Consider the following 26,039-nt stretch of genomic DNA (forward strand, 5'->3'; position numbering starts at 1 on the left):
ACACCTTGGATAGGCATGGTGTTGTGGAATCTGAGTCCTACTTGCTTCCAGATGGCAGCAGTTTGACTCCTGTCCCCTCCCATGTGACTGTTGACACTGCTTCAGCACTGTCCCAAGGGTGGCTGTGCTGGAGGGCACCAGGGCAAGACTGCCCTATCAGGGTGGCCAGCATGCTCTCAATCTGGTGAAGGTGGCAGTCATCACCATGGTGGACTTTCCTGCACACTAGGACAAGCATCACTGCATGGGTGACAGCTCCCCCTCCACCACCACTCCCAGGGGGGGTGGGACCCATCTCCTGGGGGTACTACCCAATGCCACAGGTAGTGAAGGGGCTGCAGAGGGGGCATCACCAGTCTGGGTCCCTCACATGCTGGGACCTTGTGCCATGGGTGGTTGAGGCAAGGTAGGGAGAACTGGCCTACCTTGGCATGTTGTGGGATATGAGTTATATCAATACATTATGGTTAGTAATAACCAAACCAACATTAGTATAAACAGAATTAGACATCATATATATTCATCGAAATACATATTAATGTATAACATGTGCAACACAGCATTAAGTAACATAACAGTATGGTAACAGCATGCCAGTAAAAAGTAAACCATAGGACCAACAAAAGAGTTAGGTTAACAAATATACTAATACTGCATCATAATAAAACATAAAAATAATCAACCACATTCATCTGCAGCCAAGGGTAGCCACTACACCTCTCCATACACTGAGTCAGTATCCATGTTCCTTGGCTCCCCCTCGGCAGTGCGCCATCATTAATATGCATAGTGGACTGCCAAGGGGGGACCATGGCTGTTGCATACATAGATACATTCTGTGTAGGGTCTACACTGTGCCTACAGAGATTTTATTAAATCCTGGGACCTGACTTTTCCATGCAGTTACATTTGCTTGCTATCTATGTGACACCACTCACTAAGTGCTTTACTGTCTTTCAAAGCCGGTAAAGCAATTTGGCTTTTTTTTCTGTAACTAGTAGTACATGGAGTAGATAAAACTGCATGCAGTACAAAGAGTTATGATTGCGTCTCAGTGATCATAACCCATTATTATGTGTTCTCGACATGAGTGCTAAGATTCACTTCAAGATTGAATTTCTTAACATCCATGCCTCAAGTGCATTATATGGTTACGATCAGAGACACAACCATATCCCTCTATATTACCAAAAAAACAGAACTTCTTTAGCTACAAGCTGGTTTCAGATGGTGCAGTATATCTGTGTATTTGTGTGCATGTGTGTTTGCGTTCACACATTCACCATGCGCCCACACACACATACACACACACACACACAGACACACGTGTGTGTGTGTGTGTGTGTGTACCTATGAAAGTTTGCATTATTCAGCTGAAAAAGTAGAGAGACTGTAATTCTGTGTCACTGTGTCTGGACTGCAGCACCCAAATTATATCATTAGTCATACATCTTTAACTGTTACTACAAACTCTTGTTCCAGAATGGTATTAACACAAGTACTGTATTATATTTGTCGAAAGAAACACAGAATATAAAAATACAAATAGGTCACCTGTAGTGGAGTGGTGTTCTTGTTAGTCTCTCCAGACTCATTTAAGGAGCTTATCCTTGTTGGGACTATCAAAAAGCAGAGAAAGGTGAGCCTTTAAAGTTCTGTGACCCTTGGTGGTACCAGCACTGGTACATGACTGCAATCCAACTGACCTGTAAGCTATACTTCTAGCTTCAAGTTAAATTCCAAGATAATATTGACCACTATTAGTCCTGGAAAAAAGTAACAAAAAGTAATAAACATTCATGGAGATCATTCTGTAGGTCTAAATCATCCAGTTTATTTCTTTATGAGCACTTTCATCATAAAAAGACTTCGTCAAATAATGCATTGCCATGGAACTGCTCTAATCTGCATGGCTCTGAATGGCTGTGCAGCACTTTTCTATAAATCCCAGTCATTAGGCTTGTCATCATCTCTAAACTGCAACCAGTCAAAGTAACTCAGTCCCATCCAAATTTGAACATAAACACTTCAAAAACAGCACACACACACACACACACACACACACATATACGCATGCAGATACATACACACTGACAGACAAGCATTCATGCACACACACACACACACACACACACACACACACACACACACACACACACACACACACACAGACACACATGCACACACAGACACACACACACACTCACAAACACACATGCAGACGCATACACACTGACACACAGACAAGCATTCACGCACACACAACAGACAAGCATTCATGAACACACACACACACACACACACACACACACACACACACACACACACACAGACACACACTCACACACACACACACACACACACACACACACACACACACACACACACACACACACACACAGACAAACATTCACTCACACACAACAGACAAGCATTCATACACACACACAGACACATTCATACACACACACACACACACACACACACGCACACCACACTGAACACGTATGCACACAAAGGAACATGCACACACAAACACACTGACAGACAGACAACCATTCATGCACACACATACTACACATTCAAATCTCTACAAAACAACTTGCTTACATAAAACAATGTCCTAAACTGAGCTTAATATGCAATTTGTAAATTAAATTAATGCAATAAAAATAGAATTTAACAAAATTAGAATGTAAGAGTTAAAATAAAAGAACATTAGAAAAATAATTCTCAAAATGGACCCATCTCCTACTATCCAAACACGTTAAACTAACAAAAACACTGTAAAGCTAAGACATTTCAACAGGATGCTTATTAGGGTATTAAAATTGTACAAGAAAATTATCTGGCTCTACTAAAAAGTTAAAAGTTACTTCATATGTCGAATAGAAAAATCACAAGACCACTCAGTCAAAAAAAAAAAAAAAAAAAACAATGGAAGGTATGTAAGCATTATTTAACAATCAACTTGTAAACAAGTCTTTGAAATGAATTGCTAACAGCAATCCAAAGTAAAAAAAAAAATGTATTGTAGTATAAACAGGGGCTTGCTTTGCATGATAGATACAACTGATATATAAAATAGTTTCAGCTTTATGGATATGGACTCACTTTGTGACTTATGGCCTCATCATTTCTCACAAACCTCTACTGTGGAACCTACAGTACAAGATGGGAGAAAAAATGGATAAAAACAATAATAGCATCAGATAATGAAGCAAACAGTAAGGGGGTTGCAATTTTACTTGAAAACTCATTCAAAGAGACGATTATAACAGCATGACTGATATAAATGGAAGATGGTGTTATTTTTCAATTATACCATGACCCCCCTTTAATATTCCAAAACGTGCACGCTGATTGGCCAGCGTGCACGTTGTAAATCGACTTATACTAATGGAAAAAGGTCCGGTCGCCCGGACTTTTTCCATTAGTATAAGTCTTTTTTAAAACACTGTCTTGCTATGTTAAAGGAGTTTAACATAGTGACACAGGTTTAAAAAAAGCAACGGAGATTTCCACTGCTTATTTTAAAGCTGTCTCGCTATGTTAAACCCATTTAACATAGCGAAACAGTTTGTAAAAAGCAACGGAGATCTTGCTTTCTCCGTTGCTTTTTCAAACTTTCGCTATGTTAAATGGGTTTAACATAGCGAGACAGCTTTAAAATAAGCAACGGAGATTCTCTGTTGCTTTTTTTAAAGCTGTCACGCTATGTTAAACCCACTTAACATAGCGAAACTAATTATTTTTTTTCTTAAATAATGTCATTGTATAATAGCAATAACCCACTTCTGGGTGTGGGTAATGCTGGATTTATCCACGGTTGGCTTTGTTTGGTCCCTCGGGCTATGCCAACTTTGGATAAATCCAGCATTACCCACACCCAGGTGTGGGTTATTGCTATATTAGAAAGCTCTAGTCTACAGAAAACATTTTCCTGAGCCTGTATAGTCCATGTGCGAAAGAAAAAGATTTTATTATGGAAATGTACAGCATTCTAACTCGATTTCCAAACTACTATATAATAGGAGGAGACTGGAATGCAGAAACTGACTCCATAACAGATAGAACAAGTAAAAGCAAAACTTTTAACACCCAGGCCTCCATAGCAATAAATGATCTAAAAACAGATTTTTAATAACTCATCTATGTTATAAATTGTAGTCTAGATTAGACTTCTTTCTGATATTGGAAATATTCCTAAAAGCAGAAATAAACTATTGTACAGAACCTAGTTTTTTTCTCGGACCACTCAAAGATTACAATTAAAATAAGATGGCCTAGAGTTCTAAGCCTGAAAACAAGGGGTATACACTGGTCCCTAAATTCGAACTTACTACAGAAAAAGTATATAATACAGGAAATTAACATATTAGATGAACTCGATCATGACTTAATGCTGACAGATATTCCCTATGATATTTAATGGAGAATAAATAAAGCAAGGATTAGGGGGATTTTGATTAAAAAAGCATCATTCTATAAAAAGTACATAAAGAGGAAGAGACTAAACTAAAAGAAAAATATTATTGAAATAGAAGAATCAAGGGAAAAAAAATGAATTCGGTACTGGAAGAACAGATGAATACATATATAATGCATACAGAACAATTCTCTTTGACAGAAATGAAAACGTTAGCAAGGTACTAAGAATGGGCACAAACTCCCACAAGATTACTGGCGAGGATGATAAATGTTAACAGCAGTGTCCCCCGATGATAACAGAAATGGAATAACAAGGAAACACATAGAATACTAAACACGAAATTATTAAAACTTTCAAAGATTTATATACAAAACTATATGGCCCACAAACGCTAAAAACTATGGAATTAGAGAGAGATACTTGCCTAAAGAATCTTAATTTCCCAAAAATAAATCAAACACAGAAGAAACTACTTTAGGCTCACTTCACACAAGAAATCCTTTCAATAATAAATAGTCTAAAAACAAGTAAAGCTCCAAGACCTGATGGTTATATTGCTGAGTTTTATAAATCCTTTGGGCAAAAATATCAAAACCTTTACTGAAAATCTATAGCTATATAAGAGAACATGGCATTGCAGATTTATATTTAAATAACTCAAAGGCAATCTTTATACCCAAAGGAAAATTTGATAACAAAAACCTAGGAAACTACAAATCGATTTCTCTTATAAATCTAGACATCAAAAATTCTAGCTGCATTGCTTGCAAACAGACTGAAAAACATAATAGCACTGCAACATTTGGATGTGGCATGATCTAGCAAGACTGAGGTAGCTATAAACAAGGATTGCTCAATGCATTATGATATTTCTGCTACATCTGTTTGAGGTGTCTGCTGCCCCTGCATGATGTGTCTACTGCCCCTCTATGAAATGTCTGTTGGCCCTCTTTTAGCTACCCTGCATCAGTTTATGGGTATTTCCCTTGGCTTCTGTTGTTTTATACTTTATGGACATTCTTACTACTTTTGTGGCTGGAGTATCACAATTTTGTACAGTGTTTCTTTGCTGTGGTTACATATGTTTTATCTATCTTCTATATTTCACTAATGATTATTTTCTGCTTTCCTGGTTTTATTCTTCTCTGACTGATTTTAGGACACTTAGCGCTGCTAGTCATCTTTGTTGCTGCATCCTTTTATCCATTCTTTTACTTAAATGCTTTATTATTTTGTTATAGGTTTACCAGAGTTGCCACTCAATAACTGCTGTTAACTGCTTAATCAGTTTGATTAACATAATATTTATGCATTTATATTGTTTTATGATCTATTATTTTACTTTTCAATTTGCTGAACTAAGTATTTCAGTTTAGACTTCAGACTTTGCAGATGGTTATTGTTATGAATTTTGTGTTAGCAATTCCACTATTTCAAACTTTGAGGCTATACAGGAACACATAATGCTTTGAGCAATCCTTGTTTATAGCTACCTCAGTCTTGCTAGATCATGTGGCATCCAAATGTTGCGGTTAGAAGGCATGGCTAATTAGCCATACTTTCTACCTGTGAACTGTACACTGGAAGCAAAACAGCATGGCAGACCGTTTTAGTGATGTACTCTACTGCACTGCTTTGAAGCAGAGGCGTGAAGAATGTGTCATAATTTGTGCTGATATGTACAGGACTGAGTAGTGCATTACGCATTTCTGAATCCCAGCGATTGTTTTACAACCTTTGTAATCTTATTTATCTCTCATGTTTTTCTCTACAGAATTCTGATGATGCCTGTTATGTTATCTTTTATTTTAATTTAGATTTTGTTTACTCTATGTGAATTGTTATTTTCTTAATTATCATTTTTATGGCTCAGTTTATGTGAATTTTTGGACTGTTTATAGCTTATTTCTTCCCTTTACTTCTTTGTGTCAGCTTGTCCTTTACCTTTTGTCACTTAGGTGTTCTTTTATCAACTTCTGCTTGGTTCTGATTTTTTATTTTATTTAGGGCTTTCTGTGTTACGAGTTGTCCATTCAATCACCACTTGTATTATTTCTATCTTCTGCACATCTTTTTTTCACTTCTTTTGTTTATTTTTTATTCTGTTTCTTTTAGATGTTTTTCTTTCTTTTCCCTCCTCTGAATTGAAAAGCTAGTCATTGCTTATTTCTGGCTCACTTCATTTGGGGCCCACTTTGCACCTTGTTTAGTTTGCTCTACCTTGTTTCATCTTTCTGAGTTTACTACATAGTACCCTGTTTTAGATGCACTAATTTTATTGTCAACAAGTTCCTGTTCGAGGCATTTTCTTTCTTCCTTTAATACTGGTATAGTGTATGGGGTAACCCTGTTACTTGTGCATTTTACTGTCTATTCCTTGTCCAGTGTCCAACATCCATGCTTGTTAATTTTTTTCTTTCTGGATGTCAATAGCAATGTCTGTGGTCGAACCAATCCCATGGTTTACTCCCTTACCCACATTGACCTAGAACAACTGCAGTTTAGTAGGTCTGATCCCGAACTGATGGAGATGCATTTCAGTAGTCATAACCCTTCTGATACCTTCTCATTAATAACCACAAACCACCGATACTCTCCACCAAACGTCACAAAAGGAATACAGAAGACCTCCGCTGGCTATACCATAAAGGGCTACCCTCCAAAATAAGTCCAAACCGAATGGTAAAAGGTACAATACCACAGGTCCACGAACACATAGAAATCCAATGATCCAGTAGTGAGAAAACGTTTATTCAACGTACAAAACAAAAACAGAAATGGGATTGAGCGCTCTTTCATCTACGACATCCAGACTTCATCAGAATCAAGTGCGCTCAATCCCATTTCTGTTTTTGTTTTGTACGTTGAATAAACGTTTTCTCACTACTGGATCATTGGATTTCTATGTGTTCGTGGACCTGTGGTATTGTACCTTTTACCATTCGGTTTGGACTTATTTTGGAGGGTAGCCCTTTATGGTATAGCCAGCGGAGGTCTTCTGTATACCTTCTTATTAATACTCCAATTCCTTTTGGCAGGCTCCTGTTCAAGGCATTTTCTTACTTCTCAGATATTCAGATCATAGATTTATTTTTGTTCTTATCCGCGGTGGTGGTGCTGCAGTAGCGTTGTCGCCTCACAGTAAGACGCTGTCCAGTTCGATTCTCAGTTAGAGCATCTTCTGCGTGGAGACATGCATGAATCGGCGTACCTTCATTGAAGGTTGTGCGTCAGGGCTGGCAACTCGGCACATAAAAATCAACTGCCAATCATTAGCGGACCAGAGTTCCACTGTGGCAACTCCAAACCGGGAAAAAGCCAAAAGACACATATTCGGCCTTAAGACTTTCTCTTAGCCTGTCAAGTTGTTTAATCATCAATTAATCATGTCCAAATTTAGTGATACCCCCAGACTAAAATACCATTATTGATGTCATACCCCAGACTAAGATACCATTATTGATGTCATACCCCAGACTAAGATACCATTATTGATGTCATACCCCAGACTAAGATACCATTATTGATGTCATACCCCAGACTAAGATACCATTATTGATGTCATACCCCAGACTAAGATACCATTATTGATGTCATACCCCAGACTAAGATACCATTATTGATGTCATACCCCAGACTAAGATATCATTATTGATGTCATACCCCAGACTAAGATACCATTATTGATGTTTGGTAAATGTTCCAATCATTTTACAATATTTTTCAGCACCTCTCTGAACACTTCCAGAGTCAATTAAATCCCAAATTGAAACCTTTGGAATCTACATCAGTGAAAAAAAAAGACTTTAGAACAGAACAGAAGTGTTTGACATTTGCTGTTCTGTTTTCGATTTTTTTTTCATAATTCCTGGGTTCGCACTTAATGAGTCTTTGAATTATAACAATGAGCCTTTTCACAAGGCTATTTACAGATAATTGGGTTATCCCAGTACACAAATGACAATAGATACATAAACACATCTAGAAATAAGCTAATTAATTAGAGTGTTTCTGTACTGCCAAAGTAGAACTACTTCTCAGACATTCATGCTCCTCTCTTGTACAACTATTATGCATAACTGCAAATATTTTGACTTTGCCTTCTACAACCTATCAGATTTGTAGCTTTGACTTGTCATTCTGATATTACTATTGTTTTCTGCCACATTCTGCACCTGCATCACGTGAATTATTTTAGTTATACGATATGTTCTCCACAAGCATCATGCTTCCAAACGTTAGGTTGCTTTAAGTAAGCTTGAAGTACCCACTTTAAGAAAATAACTTGCACTTCTTAGATTTCTACTCACAGTTTAGTCATACATGACCCACAAGCTTTCGTCTGGGTCCAGAATAAGACATAAGCTAGCAATGACTGTTTAAACAGCTTGCAGTTAAAATTCAGATATTTGAATGCAGATTCAGACAGAATACTGCAATTAGCTCCATTGTCCAAATTAAATATTATAGTTGTGCTCCATAACATCAACTTTAATGTACAACAATTATTTTTGCTTTGCTAAGTAACTTGAACCATGTTTACATTTTCATTTCTGCAGTGTCTGTTATCCCTAAAACTGCCTTTTAATGTATTCAAAAGCATTCAATGCATGCATTTCTGTTTTGCCAATAACCATTTTGGTCTTGAATTGTTCATTTGTTTTTACAGTATTCATATCTCACTGCATCACTTTATTTTGCATTTTTAACAGACTTTTGCAAAATGCCTACTTATTCTAAAAAGCATATAAACTGTTTTAAATGTTTCGGTGTGCTTTTTCTTGCCTGAAACTATAATGCTTGTAGCGGGTATTGCTTTGAACTGCTCATTTCTTGCCAGGTGCCATCTTGACTGCCATTTTGTGGATGACATTTCCAGACCTATTTTTATTATTTTAGTACCTTTAAGCTTCATCCTACTATTTTTCTGCAGCATTTATTTCATACAGTCGTAAGTCTTCTCCTATACCTCTAAGATGAATGCTAATCAATGAATTCATTTTACATAGGAGATATACTATGATGACTCAAGAAACTTCAGCTGTTCTCAGTTTCTTATTGTCTACTTAGAGGTGATCTCTGCCTGACTTTTAAAGCCATGTCCAACTCAGCCCTGCTTGAAATGCTACACCTAAAGAAATCCCAACCCCCCCCCCCATGCCACACAATCCAGAGATCACAACCTCATTACTACAATTAACAGAACATGCTGGAGGGGCAGGTTCATCTCCAAAAGACTGCCCATACTCGGGAATAAGCTTCCCATTCATGTCAAGCAGAGCACCTGGCTGGCCCTCTTCAAGAGAAATCTTGATGACTAGATGGGTAACAGAAAGTTCACCCCATGGATCACTCCAGTTGCCCTACTGGATAGAGGTACTGTAAACTAACATTGGGTGGCACGATGCCAGGGCAATTCTTTTGGGCTAGGCTTCTAAAGGCTCCAGAGCCATTAGCCTAGCACACACCTATGAACCTGTGATTAATCACATGCCATTTAATAGACATATGATTGATTCATTGACTGAGTGACTGACTTATTTATTTATTTAGTTATTACACTTGTTAACTGGGTAAGTGAACAGATCCATAGACCCTTTTCAGCCACAACCCTGGTCAAGAAGGCTGAGAGAACAAAAACAATCATATTAAAGAATGCAAGTTATGTTTGCAACAAAATATAAACAAGCATAACAAAATACAAGCTGAGGGTGCAACAAAACATGAGTATTTAGCCAATATTAATTGCATATATTTTAGTTATATACATACATTGAAATAATACAGTTAAATGGGAACACCATAGACTTTATTTACTAATTGTGCATCATACAAAGTACATAATTTTTACCAAACGTTCTGAATGCATAGAGACAATGTTAATTGCACTGAATAACAAAAAAATAATTAATTGCTATGAAAAACCTTAAACCTGAAAAATGTCACAAATCCAGAGGGAAGTATTCCAGCTATTATATTATTGCCTTTTTAGGCAATGTCAAAATCAACATTTCTGACATAGCAAAATCCACTCGAGACATACTCAAAGTTCTGCTGCTTAATGATAAGTGTCTAAACATGAAACTGCACTCTCTGGAAGTACTCCTCACCTTAGAAGATGCTGATGTATGTGCAGTCACTGAAACATGGTTGAAGGCTACAGAGAACACCCCAGCTGTGCAAAACTACAATGGCTTCCACACATTCAGATCTCAGAGTGAGCATGAAAGAAGCAAAGGTGGAGGTGTATCCATCTTCAATAAAGTCAAGTATACCTCCAGATTGGTCAAACAGTCCGACTCTCATGAACTACTCAATGCCCAATTAACTACAGGCAAAACACCCTACCATATTGTTGCTAGCTACAGGTCCTCCTCCATTAATCAACATAAGAACAATGCCTGTCTGGACTTGCTGGAGTCACTTTGCATACAGCTCAACATCTTAGTCATGGGAGATTTGCAATTATCCCTCCATTGACTGTGTAACATACACAAGCTCAAACATACTTGCCAGAGGTTCCTGGACTTTGTCAATGTAAATGCTCTGGAACAGATAGTCTGCAACTCCACAAGAGGCTCTAATTTCCTTGACATAGTAGTCACCAACATGGGTGATCACTGCACTGTCCTCTATATGATGCCCTCCTTGGAAGGCCGACTATAAATCAATCTCATTCAGAGTAACTATTGGAACCCACAACCCCAAAGGAGCAAAAAAACTGAAGAACTTCTCCAAAGCAAACTACAGTCTACTAAGTGATGGTATAAAAAGTTGTATACCCCCCTGAAATCATTTGCAATAATGACAGCTATGTAGAGATGTACACAAATGCCCTGTATAATCATCTTAGCTACTGTATAAACTAGGCTGTACCTGACCAGATTAAAACCAAGCCCTCATGAAAAAACAAACCACCTTGGTGGACATCTACTATAAACAGATTGTATAACAAAAGGAAGAAACTGCAATCCAAGAGCAAGAGGCAACTATCTCTGTAGAGGAAGAGTTCCCTTCACAGATTTAACAATAAATCAGTCTTGTAAAGTAATCTAAAGCTAATAATGAAGCTAAACTAGCATCCCTAGCAAAAGACAATCATAAGGCATCCTTTAACTATGCCAAACATCTAAAAGGGAGTACCCAGCTATGTGCCGAATTGGTAGTAGATGGCACCACTCACACTATACTGAAGGAAATTGCCAACCTGCTAGCTGACAGATTTGGTGCAAACTTCACACTGCCTATCCTCACCAGCCATACCCCAAAGACTGACACCAGTTCTCTACTAGTATCTCTGGAGATCAAGTCATATGTGTGCTCTCCAAGGCCAAAAACACGGTCTCAATGGGACCAGATAACATCCCAGGTTACTTTCTAAGCAATCTAAAATGGGACCTAGCTGACCCACTTACCATTCTCTTAACAATAGCCTGAGAACTGGCTTTGTACCAGCAGAGTGGAGAACAGCAACAGTAATCGCCTTGCATAAAGGGGGGTGGCATCAACAGACCTGAGGAACTATAGACCCATAAGTCTAAATCAGCCTCATCTGCAAGTGCATGGAAAGGATCATCATGGACCTTATCAACATGGACATAAGCAACCTTCAAACTCTAGACCAAACACAGTTTGGCTTTGTTAAGGATAGACTGTGCTTATTGAAACTGGCAGACTATTTTGAGAAAGGTACCAAAGCCCTGGATGAAGGTAAGACAGTGCATACTGTCTATCTGGAACTAGCTAAAGCCTTTGATACAATCTCCCACTTGAGTATCTTAAAAAAACTCTCCTAGTTAGGTGTTAACCCTTACATCATTAGATGGGTATCTAATTGGCTCACCAACAGAACACATACTCTCAAAGTTGGTGACTCCACCTCTACCAGTAGACCCGTCACCAGTGGCGTACCACAAGGATCTGTACTGGGCCCTTTACTATTTGGAATCTATTTCTTGGAACTCCAGGCTAAAGTAGACGGCCTTTGGCTTATTAAGTTAGCTGATGATTGTAAACTAAGCACAATTATTGAGTCCCCCAGTGATGTTAACATATTACAGGAAGGGCTAGCTCAAACAAATGACTGTTGCCAAAGTCATGGTCTAAAACTAAACACAAAAAAGTGCACTATTATCCCATTTGGCAAAGTGGAATTCCTCCTAATTACAATATTGACAGCACCTTTCTGAGCTCAAACCCAGTTTTGCAAGATTTGGGAACACAGGTTGATAGTAATCTGAACTTTGAACACTAGGCTTCCACAGAGGTAGGGAACGCCTTCTACATTGCATATCTCATAAGTAAAGGCTTCATATCCATGTTTAAGGATGTTATAATCCCACATTACTTGACCCTAATCAGACCATTAATAGAGTACAATGCTCCCTTCTGCATGTATCTCACCAGACACCTGCAGCAACTGGAGAGATCACAGAGGTTTCTCACTAAGAAGATACAAGGCCTCCAAACCATGACCTATGTGGATAGACATGAATACCCTATCAGTGTACTCTGTATTATATAGGTTACTGAGAGGAGACTTATGCCTGGCCTATAGGGCAGTCTCTGACCCCGACCTAATGGAAATGCTGCACATCTGTGAATCAAATGGCACTCATTCACTCTAGGGATCTCAACCTTGCCAGTAACATTAACAGAACATGCTGGAGAGACAGATATGTCTCCCAGAGATTACCACTGCTTTGAAATAAACTTCCAGTTCATGTGAAACAGAGCTCCTCAATGCACTTACTCAAGTGCAACCTGGACAAATGGATGGGTGACCACAAATTCGCCCCAGTGGTGGCACCCATGTCCCTCATGGACAGGGGTAGTCAGTGCTGATCTGTAAAGTATGTCCATCTAACCAAGGACAATTGGGGCAACCTGGGATTAACATGGTTAGGTTTATGAAGGCTCTAGGATTGCTAGCCTAGTAACCTCCTACAGACCTATGAACCTCTTCTGGCAACTTTCTAAGTATATAAGAGCTATATTTAAAATCTGTCCCTATTTTTGTTGCTTTCTCCCCCATTACTTTTGGCTTTGTCCAAATTTTTTGTGGTAAGAGGTTGAGAGCTATGATGGATAGACATGCTAAAATGGCAGATAAATGCAACTTGACAGAAGAATAAGGCCATAGGATAGCAACTCACACAAATACTGTAAAACCAGTGAGCAACTAGCTTTGAATGGGTGCTGGCTCTGTTGTTGGCACCAATTAGAAAACCTTTTCCATTTTCTAGTATATGATTTTCTAGTAGCAGTCTTTCTTCCTACATTAGTATCTGCTACACATACTCAGAAAACAGGTGACTGAAAGTAATTAAGAACATATCATCCAGGCAGTCAATTGAAAATTATTGATGTGGGGGTGTATCAAACTGTGAGCAGATCCATTCTGTGTGGAAGCTTGTGGTAATTGCAGCTGTCTCTTTCCAAAAGAAGGGAAAACCACAGTTGTTTGGGCCAGAAGGGAGTTACCACATTAATTTTGGGGGATTCCATCTAAATCTTCAGAAATACCCCTGATATTAGTGGAAAGGGTAGAAAGGCATTCGGGAACATTCCTGTTCAAAAAAAAAAAAAAAAGCATCTGTTTTCCAGGTCTTCTTTCATGGAGTCCTGGAACAGAGTTTTGACTGTTGATTGTTCAGAGAGGAAGCAAAGAGGTCTCTCCAGAGATGCATCAAATCTTGGAAGACCCCCTGGATCTAGTTTCCATTCATGAGGGTCTCGCCTGTTCCTACTCAATTTGTCTACCAGACAATTTTGCTCTGATGGAATGTAGGATTCCTGTAGAGTGAGACTGTGCTGTGAAGCTATATCCCTAAGCTAACATGGCTAGTCTGCAGTGGGGGTATGACCTGGTTCCATGTAGCTTGTTGATGGACCACATCACTGTGGTATTGTTTGTAACCACTTTAAGGGATCTAGGGGGCAAAGGATGTTTAGAGAATCGAGTGCCTTGATGAGGACAAGCATCATCTTGATATTTATGTGCTTGCATCTTGCCTTGGTATCCCCCACCCCCTGCTCTTTTATATCTCCTGAAACTGCTCCCCAAACAAAATCTGAAGCATCTGTGGTGAGTAGAGGTCTTAAGGGAATAAACTAATTCATAATTTTCCCTTGTCACTTTACATTTCTTGGATCCATTTAGTTTCTAAATATTCAGTTTAAGATCTCTGCTCAGGTCATGTAATCTGAATAGGTAACATTAGAATCTTAATCTGAACAGGTAACGTTAGAATCTTTGTATCTTTAAATGGTCTCAAGCACTGTGTTAATTAGATCTGATGAAGCTTCAGGACTGGAGTGAAAGTGCTATTCTGTTTTACCTGCTGTTTTATTTTGCTGTTTTAGTTGTTTTATTGCTTTTCATTGAAAGTACTACATTTTATCTGCATCTACCATGTCCCTGACAGGCTACTCTTGCATTGAAAGGATACTTCAGGCCCTTGCACTGCAGGTGGCAGAATTTATTTTGTTATTGTTGGTGCAAGGGTGGTAATAATATAATGGCTGTGCAGACTGCAGTCTGTTACAATATGCAGCTGATGCACGGTGGTTTTGTTTTCTTTTCATTTCTGACATTCCAATTTATTTCTCAGCCAAGTTATGCTGAGCTAAACAGCTTTGCAGTACGATCATTGAGGTTTTTTGAAAGTTAGGTCAAACCTTTTCACATGTGCATTGTCTGACTCTGGCATGGGCTCATACTCTACAAGTATTTGCTGCGGGAATCACAGCTGAGACAGTATTGCCTCATTTATTTACATTTGTACTCCATAGCCAAACTTTTCCAGGTAATGTTTGAAGTACCTGTGCCTAGATCTTATTCACATGGGACTTGGAGACTGCATAAAGCTCTGGTATTTGTTCTCTAAAATGTACACGACTTATGTAATGTTGCAAGTTGTTTGGGAATGCATTAATCCAACTGCGGTGGTGGTGCTGTGGTAGCGTTGTCGCCTCATAGCAAGACGTTGCTCCGTTTGATTCTCAGCTAGAGCGTCTTCTCTGTAGAGGCATACGTGAATCGGGTGTGCCTTCGTTGAAGGTTGTACGTCAGGGCTGGTAACCCGGTACGTAAAAATCCACTACCAATCATTAGCAGACCGGAGTTCCGCTGTGGCGACTCCTAACCGGGAAAAGCCGAAAGACGTAATAACAATATGAAATAACATCCTTTCTGATGACGATTGAAATTATATTGCCTACGGCATAAAAATCACTGGGAAGTCAAACTGGATTTAAGTCACTGTTTGATATAGCAAGTAATATTTTTCCTCTCCCTTGTATAACCTGAATGTTTCAAGGGACAGCCTAGTAATTACCTTATAAAAATAAATTATTTTAAAAAGGACTATGCTTTAAAATATCTCTGACATTCTTAGTCTGGTTTCGTTTTTCCCAAAAAGCAAACCTTTGCCTTTAAATGTTCTGCTAAACAGTTACAATTTAAGTAGTCATATCTTTTTTTCCTGGCTGACAATTGTTCTCTTGTAGAAGTCACAAAACCATCCATTTTTTATATTTTGCATAGATGACTAGGTCAACAGAATGCTGCATAATTCCATTTTTCTGTGCCGGCTCTCTTTCATCGCCATCAGAATGAATAATAACCATAGCTGCATTTATTTTCTACCTGCATGCATTTCATCTTAGTTTCTAATATCTCCTACTTTCGAGCCTGATAAATCTGGCAGTTCCATTAAAATTTGTCTTCTCTAAAAAAAGGTAGTATCTACACAGTTAGGAATGAATCTGTAAATAGTAGGGTTTTTTTGCATCAAACTGAAGACATTTACCTCCAAACATTGTACAGTAAAATATGATTTTTCCACAAATACATAAATAAATTGCAGAGAGCTTGGTGACTGCATATTTGTTTCATAACTAATAAGTCTGAGATAGTTGTGTCTAAAATGAATTGCAAGTCTGTATCTATCATCACAGAGAAGATTATTAATTTTGCAAAGAAAGTTAACCTTTACATAGCTTGGATTTAAAAAAAAAAATATATGTATATTGCTCAGCTTGCGTATGACTCAGTGTATTCATGACACAATTCCCAAATCTAATTTGCTGATCAGCTCCATGGCTTAAATGGATAAACCTCTGTTTATATCTGAAACAGCCTAGGTTTGGTTCTGGCACTGGAATGGTTGGGAAAGTAAGGAAGGAGAGTTGTGGCTAAAGAAGGCTCACCAACCTCTTCAGGAATGGTTGTGGCTGTTCATTCGGGAAGCCCATGTCAACTATATCTTTCTAAGTAGTATATGACACTAAAAATGATGGACAGCATTTATTAAAACATGTAAAGACACATAAGTAAAGTAAGGCTGTAGAAACAGCAGGTGACATTAACATCAGATCCTTGTCTCAGATGGAAAGATCCAACCCTCGCATAACTGCAAGTTTGTAGAATTTTAAACAAAGAGTTGATAAAATAATCCCTTAACAAGTTGTTACACTGCAAAAAGTATGCAGTCCCAAATAACTTCCTCCTCCCCTGGGGAGCTTGTCACACACATAAACTCTGACAATACAAATGACCCTCCTGAAGTACTGAGGTGGGCATAGATCAATCAGAACTACACTTTACTCAGAGTCATAGGTAAATACTTGGCTAGCAATCTGCAGACTATCACAAGCCTATCCAATAAGCAGATGTTAAAATGAAACCATGTATGTTGTATTTGTGAGGTTAAGACCTTAACTATTATACCAACCCTTCCTCATACTGCCGTATGTGAACTATTTCTCATGAACAAGTCAAAACTGCTCCTTTACTCAAGCAATGATACCCCTTGACTTTCACAATGGCATGTATTCTACTAACCAGTCCAGCCTAGATTCATATCTCCTAGCTGGCTATAATGCCCCTGACCTCCAAAACCCTCTTCATTATAGAAACAGGAATCAAATGGTTCATTTCAATGTTCTCAAAGTGTGTGGTTGCTATGTACTCCTTGGTTCTCAAAATGGTTCCCCAGATGAGAGAAAAACTTCACAAGCAACTGTTTAATCCTGCAGAAGGGAGTTGAAGCCACCCAAGAATATCTAACAGCATTACTCTCCCAAAATCCAGTACAATAGTTGGATATCAGCATTTCTACTTCAGAGACCTTTTGTGTGCCATTATAACTGTGGAAAGCTTGGTGTAAGAAGCATCTACATGTGGTTAACATTCAGAAAGTGGGAGCTCCACACATTGGATCTCAGCCCTCATATGCACTTCTAGCCATCATCAGAGTATGCATCATCAGAGTATGCATCATCAGAGTATGTTTCCAGGGTAGGAAATGAAAGCACTAAGTCCATTTTGTGTCTGTTGTTACTTGTGAACATTTAATAAACTGTTGGTATTTTGTTCATAATTCGTTACTGAGGAGACCTTATTGGGCTTGGAAAACAACTGAAGTTTGTGGTGTTATATGTGAATAAATCCTTTACCAGGCAAAAGTAGGGAAAATGAGTATCCCTGATAGGATCAGCAATGGAAAAGAAAGTAGATAATTCCTAGGCCCCGGTCATATAAAGTTGAAGTAAACCATGTTAAGTAATGCAAGCCAACAGTATAGAATCGACTACCTTGAGAAATACGTTCTCAAAGATATATTGGATGGCCTCAAGGCTAAATTGAAGGAGCATCTACAACAGGAAACTGCCTGGAATTGTTTTCATAACATTCGATAAGTTGCTGTGGGCTTGTAGACTTACTGTAACTGGAATATTCCCAAGTACTATATATAGGTATCACCGGGCTAAGAAAACTCCACTCAGTACATAGTGTAAATATTGTACGTATGTCGAGATTGCTTGAAATATTGTGAATATTGAAGTTATCACTACATCTTTTCTATTTGTATTTTCTTTTGATATGCATTTTTATCATATTATGGATTATGTGTTTTCACTTTTTTTTTTTTTTGTCCCATCAGGTATCATCTATGCCAGCACAGTACCCCATGCCCAACATCCACATCAGGTCTACCATAGGTTCATAGGTGTTTACTAGGCTAATGACCACAAGAGCCTTTTTACCAACTATGCATCCTAAATCTGTAACAAGCCATCCTACTGCCCTCCTGACTTACTCTGTTATTGCTGTGGCTGATCATGGATCTTAAGGGCATCCTGCGGACTTGTCTCATCTGTGCTTTCACTCTGGAGAGGGATTTGTTTGTGATACACCTACTTTTTTCCTTTCCCTGCCTATCACACTCATTGATTGTGTCTAAGGACAACTCCCCCGTTTGGACTATGGCTCCCCTTAGAAAGAGTATCAGCAAATGCCTTCCTATCCAAGGTGAGCATGCCAATCCCTTCCCTGCCACTCTGTTAGTCACCAAAGCAGTTAATCAAACCCAAGCTGTCTGGGCCTCATTCAGGACTTTTCCCTCTACTCCACCAGAGTGACTGTGATGTGTTTTCAATTTTGTTAAAGATTTTTATTCTGTTTTGTCAGTGAATTGGGTCACTTGATCAATCCACTTACTTGATTACAAAATTTCAAATGAATAAACCTAACAATATCTATAGATCATTGTGGGAAACCAAACCTAGCCAAAACTGCAAACACATACCCACAATGATTTTGTCAAAGGACCTTTCAGTGTCCACAGTGCTGATTATCTAAGGGGTACTCTACATCCTGTCTTTTTCCAGAATCTACATCACTCTCCAAGCATCATTCTAGGTTTGCTTTCCAGATTTGTTTGACTTAGAAGTATCAGGTGGGCAACTCTGTGCCTGCACCTACCAATATGTAAAGATATAGAAATGCACGGAGATGATAGCCTATATTTAGCACTAATATTTTGTGCATTGTGGAGGATGTGTAGGTTCTTTGCCCTCAAAAGCAGTTATTTACAAAATATAGTAAACTGATGGGTGATTCACTAAGACCACAATGATAATTAGCTACACTGTGCAGTTGACAAATAAAAGGAAACTTCAAAACTCCACTGTCTTCCCAGGTTCCATGACATGGATATGTGATTTGAGTATGCCTTCACTAAATGGTGAGTAAAGCACTGCAATTCTTAGAACTGAGGCTTGGAAGATAAACTTCCCCATAGGTTTAACTCTATCCTTTTTCATTGTATGTAGCATAGATACCATAGCCTGGGTAAGCTAATCCACAGATACCTGTAAACTATTTGAAGATGAAGCAATGTGGAAGGTAAGTAATTTACCCCAAGACAATATTAAGTAGCATAGCAAATATAGTTAGCATCCTCAAAGCATTTGTCATAATGGTACAGAACTGGCTATAGGTCTGGTATGCACTTTTGCCACAAAAATATTTAAAACAGTCTTGAGCACAATAGAAAACAACTTGCACACCATTTTTATTATTGAATCATGGAGATGAGAGAGTGTGAATAAATTACTGATTGCTTTAAGTACATCGTCCAAATCTCTCCATTTATCATTAAATCATGGCGTTAGGTTGGGTTCAAGAAATATTTGAGGACATTCCACATGATGTGATTCCAACAGCAGTCATCAGCATACTTCTTCCAAATATTCCCTATGATCTCTTCAAATAATTCATAGATGCATTAGACTTGAGTCTACAAAGAACACTCATGTTCATAGGCCCAGTCATCACTTAATACTATTATTACTTGATGAATACCCCATAAATAAGAACTCCATCATTATGGGAGACTTTGACTGCCTTTCAATTAAATGGAGTGCATATACCTCTAGGATAGGATATGCGCAAATATTTTTGTATTTAATAAATAAAATCTCAGTGGATCAGGCTGATACCAAATCCCACTAGAGGATATAACATTCTTGGCCTAGTACTTACGAATATAGCTTAATTGTACACAAATCCCCTGATATCTTCTTCCTTATTTAAGTCATATCATAAGCTAGTATCCCCCCCCCCAAATCCTTAAACCTGCTGAAACCAGTATATTGGAATTTAAGGATTTCAAAATGTACTAATTTCTTCAAATTCTATGATGTTGCATAATTCACTATTCACTTATAGGAGCATCACCGCAGACATTGCCTCAGCAGACATGTTCCCAGAGAAGTTCTATGCCTACATAGATAAATGTATACAACTGGCAGACCCATATTAAAATATAATTGAAAATTTAAAAGCACACAACCCTGGTAGTCCACTGACATAAATTAAATCTATAATAAATGACAACATTCATGAAAATAAGAAGGAAAATATCAGAAATTGACAAAAATAAAAATACTATTAGCTCGACTAAGGCAATCCATGAAGTTAAGTTAACATTTGAAGCAAAGAATCACTGTAAGTCCTTCTTTAGCATTATCAGGAAACAAAAAAAAAATCTTCCAAAATCACAGAAAAATCATACAAAATAGCTTCACTTACTTGGACCCAGTGAACATCGACATTATACTGGCTGCAAAATGGGCAACAAGGGTGTATGCTCTTTTTTAATTTCTCTAAATATTTTGGGTTTCTAATACCATGACAGGAATGGAACCCATTCCTAAGTCAAAGTATGATTAAAGTTCACGAGCTTAACATAGTTTCAATCTTTGATGTCAGCCAAAAGTGCTCTTCACAACACCTGCAATGTGCCCAGTAATGACTCCTTCTGCAATTCGTATGGAGTTATATGTATTGGTAGCATATTTAAATAGGATTGTAGACTTTTTTTTTATAAGACCCATTGCTCCTACTACTGTTGGAACTATCTGGCTATCTTTCTTCCACAGTGCTCTCATTTCTTCTTGCAAATCCTGATATTTTATGACTTTGTGTCTCTCTGTACGCAGGAATGCAGGACACTGTAGTCACCGGATGTAGCAATTTCACTGATTTTCTATGATGCTTTCTGGCTCATAATTCCTGTGTTTTCAGCCATTTCAATAACATAATGTTTGCACAATCCCCAGTGCAACAGTCTCGCCACATTATTATGCCTTTCAGTATACAGCCCTTCTGCCATTAGTATGTCACAACCAGCAATGATGTGTGCAACTGTTTTCAATTCTGTTTTACAAAACCTACATTTGTTTCCCACACATGCTCAATGGACTTTGTAAACCAACATGTATGTAGCCCACTATCTTGGGCAGCCAATATTAACCTTTCATCTCTTGGTTTAAATTCACCTCTCCTCGACCATTCTTGCATTCATTCCTGATCAATATGAGGTTCTTCCAGAAGTTTTCTATACTTGCAACTATATTTATGCTTTTTACACATTTCTTGCCTTCTCATCTGGTCCTTCACCGTATATTCTCTTTTGATTTTTTGGCACATTCAGTTGCTTCCTGATTTTTATCTATTTCTGGTTTGATTTCCATTCTTGCTTGATGCCAATATGCTTCTGTTAGATTAAGCAGAGAAGTCATCTTAGAATTATTTGCCTCATGTTCCAAAACTTTCACTACATTTGGATCTTGTGAGGTCAGCAGATATGTGTGGAGTCCCATGATTGCATATCTGTACATATACTCAGTTTCAAGGAGGCCTATCCCTCCTTCGGAACGGGGATTATATAATCTTGGTATGCACTGATTTTTGTAAATTATTTGGTGAGCATGAAGCATCCTTCTTGTTTCCCTATCTAATCTATCCAACACATTTTGGGTCCAGTCAATCACTTAAAAACTGTAAGTTAGGACAGGAAGATTAAATTGGTTTATAGCTTGTATTTTGTTCCTAGATGTCAGTACTGTTTTCAGGATTAATTTAAGTCTTCTGAAGTATTCCTAAATGTTATTCGCATTTGTTCATATTTTATTGTCGACCCTTCATCAGTTCACAAATATTTATACACTCCTTGCTCACGTTCATTTATCTTACATTCTTGATCCCAACTGATGTTTTCCTGGTGTTGCAGTTTTCCTGCTTTAAAGGTTGCTTTTGCACATTTATCAAGACCAAATGACATTCTTATATCATCTGAAAAAAATCCTCGTCTGACGAGCTATACAGTTTTAAATCATCAACAAAGAGAAGATGAGAAGTCTTTACACTTTGTTTTCTAGGAGCCAGATTGTAGCCATGGCCTCAGCTGTTGAGTAAACAGCTTAATGGTGTCACCCTGGAATATCCCCCTTTGAATTTTTATCGCTGGTATAACAATTTGTCCTTTATCATGGCTTACTTGCAAAGTGGCCTGCCACTGTTTCATGGTCACTGTAATTTAGTCTGTCAGTGTGGGTTATATCTTATACATTTTTAAGCACTCTTTTATCCATGAATGAGGGATACTATCAAATGCTTTTTTATTGTCAATCCATGCCACACTTAGATTATTTGCTTTTTTACAGTTCTCCACTATGACTTTATTTAACAACAAATGATCCTTTGTTCCATATGACTTTCTTTTATTGCCCTTTTGTTCTGTTGCCATAATTGAGTTTTCTTCTAAATGACTATAAACTCTGTCTGCATCAATTCCCATGTATAATTTATACGTTGTCGGAAGGCAAGTTATTGGTCTATAATTTATAGGGTAGCTTGCAGGTTCACTCTTAAGTAGGAGCATTGTTTTTCCTGTTGTTAGCCAGGTTGGTGTCTGTTCTGGGTGTGCATATAAATAGTTCTTACTCATGGCTAAATCTTTATGCAAATATGTTAATACTTTTAACCAGAAGTTAGGTACTGCATCTAGGCCTGGGTTTTCCAATTAAAGGCTTTTCTTAACTTTGTTTTGATCTCTCTAGCTGTTACTTCATCCCATTTTATATCCTGTACCATTAAACTTCTTATTCTTTCTTTTACTTCTTCTATCCATTTAGCATCTTTATTATGTTCCACAGGATCTTCATAGATACTTCCCCAAAATATATCTATTTCTTCATTTTTTGGTGATCTTTCAATTCATTTTACCTTATTTCCCAGTTCTCTATGAAAGCTTTTTGGGTCATCAATAAATTGCTTATTTTATACTTTTCCTTTTTATTTATTGTCGTATCTTCTAAGTTTTTCTGCCTGTGCTGAAATTTTTAGTTTGTTATTTACGATAGTGCATGATAGATCCTGGTCTGTTCTGATATTGCGCATTCTTTTATCGCATCTATCTTTCTTAGTATTTTTGCTGATCTATTCCCTCCTCTATAGTCTTCTAACAGTGACACTTCTTGTCCTAATTGCTTTATAATTTTCTCTATTCAATATTTCCTTGATGGTATTTGATTTCTCCCCTTCCTTTCTCTCACTACTCTGTGTTCTTGTTGTAGAACTTTATCAGTTATTAATTTAGCTGCACAGTAATATATCCAGTTTATTTCTGTTACATCGCATGGATCTGTATGAACAGTCCTAATTACTGTGTTCATTTGTTTTATCAGACTTCTGACTTTTTGGGTTTTATTAACCTTCTGCAGTCATTGATCTTGTTATATCTGTCTTTGCCTATTAAATCAAGCAATTCATCTCTTAGCTCATTTTCTTCCAAATGGAGGGCACATCTCTTGTTTTCCAGTTCCTGCAGACATTCTATAGAAGGTTCTATAACATCTTCCTGTGACACATTCTCATTAATTTCAACCTGTGCCGTCTGTTGCTCTATCATATGGGAACTCACTGGCCTATCACTCCTCAATATTAACTGCATCACAGTTTCCACAGTTTCCTGTTCCTTCTCTTGCTGTCTAGCTTCAAGTGAACATTTATACTGGTTTATTTTCATATAGCACCTGACCAATTACTTCCTGTTCCACTGGTTTCTTCTTAATTTAGATATCCATTACTATATCCTGTTGTGGTATTTTCTGAATTAGATTTTCTACACTGAAACCGTCAGTTTGCAGGTACTCCATAAGTTTCTATTTCTTTGACTTCTCACATTACTAATCTTTTCTACTTTTGTGTTTGTCTTCTTATTTTTGTATTGTAAAATTTTCCATATCCGGATTCCTTTGCCTGCATTTCACTTCAAATATATTTGGTGCTGCTTGTTTTGTATTTGTTAGTTTTGCTTTCTACTTTGCATAAATATTACACCATATTAAATCTCTTTTTCTTTCCCATGTCCATATTTCTTCTTCAGATGTTTCCTGATCTTCCTGTTTCTCTCTGCTTTGGGGACTCACTCCATCCTGCTGTGATGTAACCTGTGTTAGACCTTCTACATCAAATCCTTCACTTTGCAGGCACTCCATAACTTCAGCTTCTATTTTTTTGACATCTACTTTACTGATCTTTTCTATGTTCCATCTTTGTAATATTATTTTTTATTGTGAAAGTTTCCATATCCAGATGCCTTTGCCTGTATTTCTCTTCAAATATCTTTGGGGCTGCCTTCTTTATATTGATTAATTTGGATTTCTTCTTTGCATGAATATTGCACCATATCAAATCTTTATTTCCTTCCCATGTCCATATTTCATTTTTATACTTTTCAAATATCTCTTGGTTTTGTTGTTTATATTTTTGCACTTCCTCAGATGCTTCTTTTTCCAAACCGATCAAGGTTTCTTGATCTATATACTGTTTTTCATAAATCTGTTGCATCAATGAACACAAATTTTCATTTGAAGCTTCTAACAGTTTTCCTGGAGGAAGTATTTTTCTTTCCTCTAATTTCTCTCTTAGTCATTTTTAATATCTTGTCTGGAAATTCTGAACTTTTTGCCTAATAGTAACAATACATAATATTCTTTCTTATAGGTTCATAGGTAGGTACTAGGCTATCTGCCCAAAGGCATTTATAAGCCTAGCCAGAATGTGTTGGCTTTTGCTGCCCCCTTAGATTAGATCCCTGTGCTTCTATCCAGCAGAGCGACTGAAGTGATCCCCGGAGTAAACTTTCTGTTTCCCATCCACTCATCAAGGTTTCTCTTGAAGAGTGTTAGCGAGGAGCTCTGCCTAATGTAGTTTGGAATCTTGTTCCAAAGCATGAGAAGTCTCTGGGACAGTAATCTATCCCTCTAGCACGTCCTATTCATTGTTGTGGTGAGGTTTAGATCCCTAGAGTGTGTGGTTTAAGGGGATAAGGTTTTCTTTAGGTGGAGCATGTCCATCAATTCTGGGTTGGACATGGCCTTGTATGTCAGGCAGAGATCACCTCCGAGTAGGCGGTATGCGACCAAGTACAGCTGGAGTTTCTTCAGCCGAGCTGCATAGGGAATCTGTTTGAGGCCAGTGATCCTCTTGGTGAGGTACTTCTGTGGTCTTTTCAGCTGTTGCAGATGTCTTGTAAGGTACATCCCAAATGGGGTGTTGTACTCTATGATGGGTCTGATGAGTGATGAGTAGAGGGGCACAGTGACCTCTTTTGATCTGGATGCAAACCCTTTTGTGATTAAGTGGGCCACATAGAAGGATTTTCTAACCACTTTGGCAATGTGATTATCAAAGGAGAGATTACTATCTACTTGGGTCCCCAGATCCCTTATTACGTTTTCCATATTTAGGTGACTACCACCTATGTGGTAGTTTGTGGGTACTTTGTTTTTTCCAAAGGGGATGACTATGCACTTTTTGGCATTTAGCTTGAGGCCATGATTTTGACACCAGGTATTCGTCTCAGTGAGACCATTTTGGAGGATATCTGTGTCAGCCAGAGAGTCAATTATAGCCCCTAGTTTGCAGTCCTCTGTGAATTTGGTCAGCCATAGTCCTCTTGTGCTTGCC

Source organism: Protopterus annectens, chromosome 11.part0, assembly GCF_019279795.1.
Source record: "Protopterus annectens isolate FY-2018-M chromosome 11.part0, PAN1.0, whole genome shotgun sequence".
Lineage (NCBI taxonomy): Eukaryota > Metazoa > Chordata > Ceratodontiformes > Protopteridae > Protopterus > Protopterus annectens.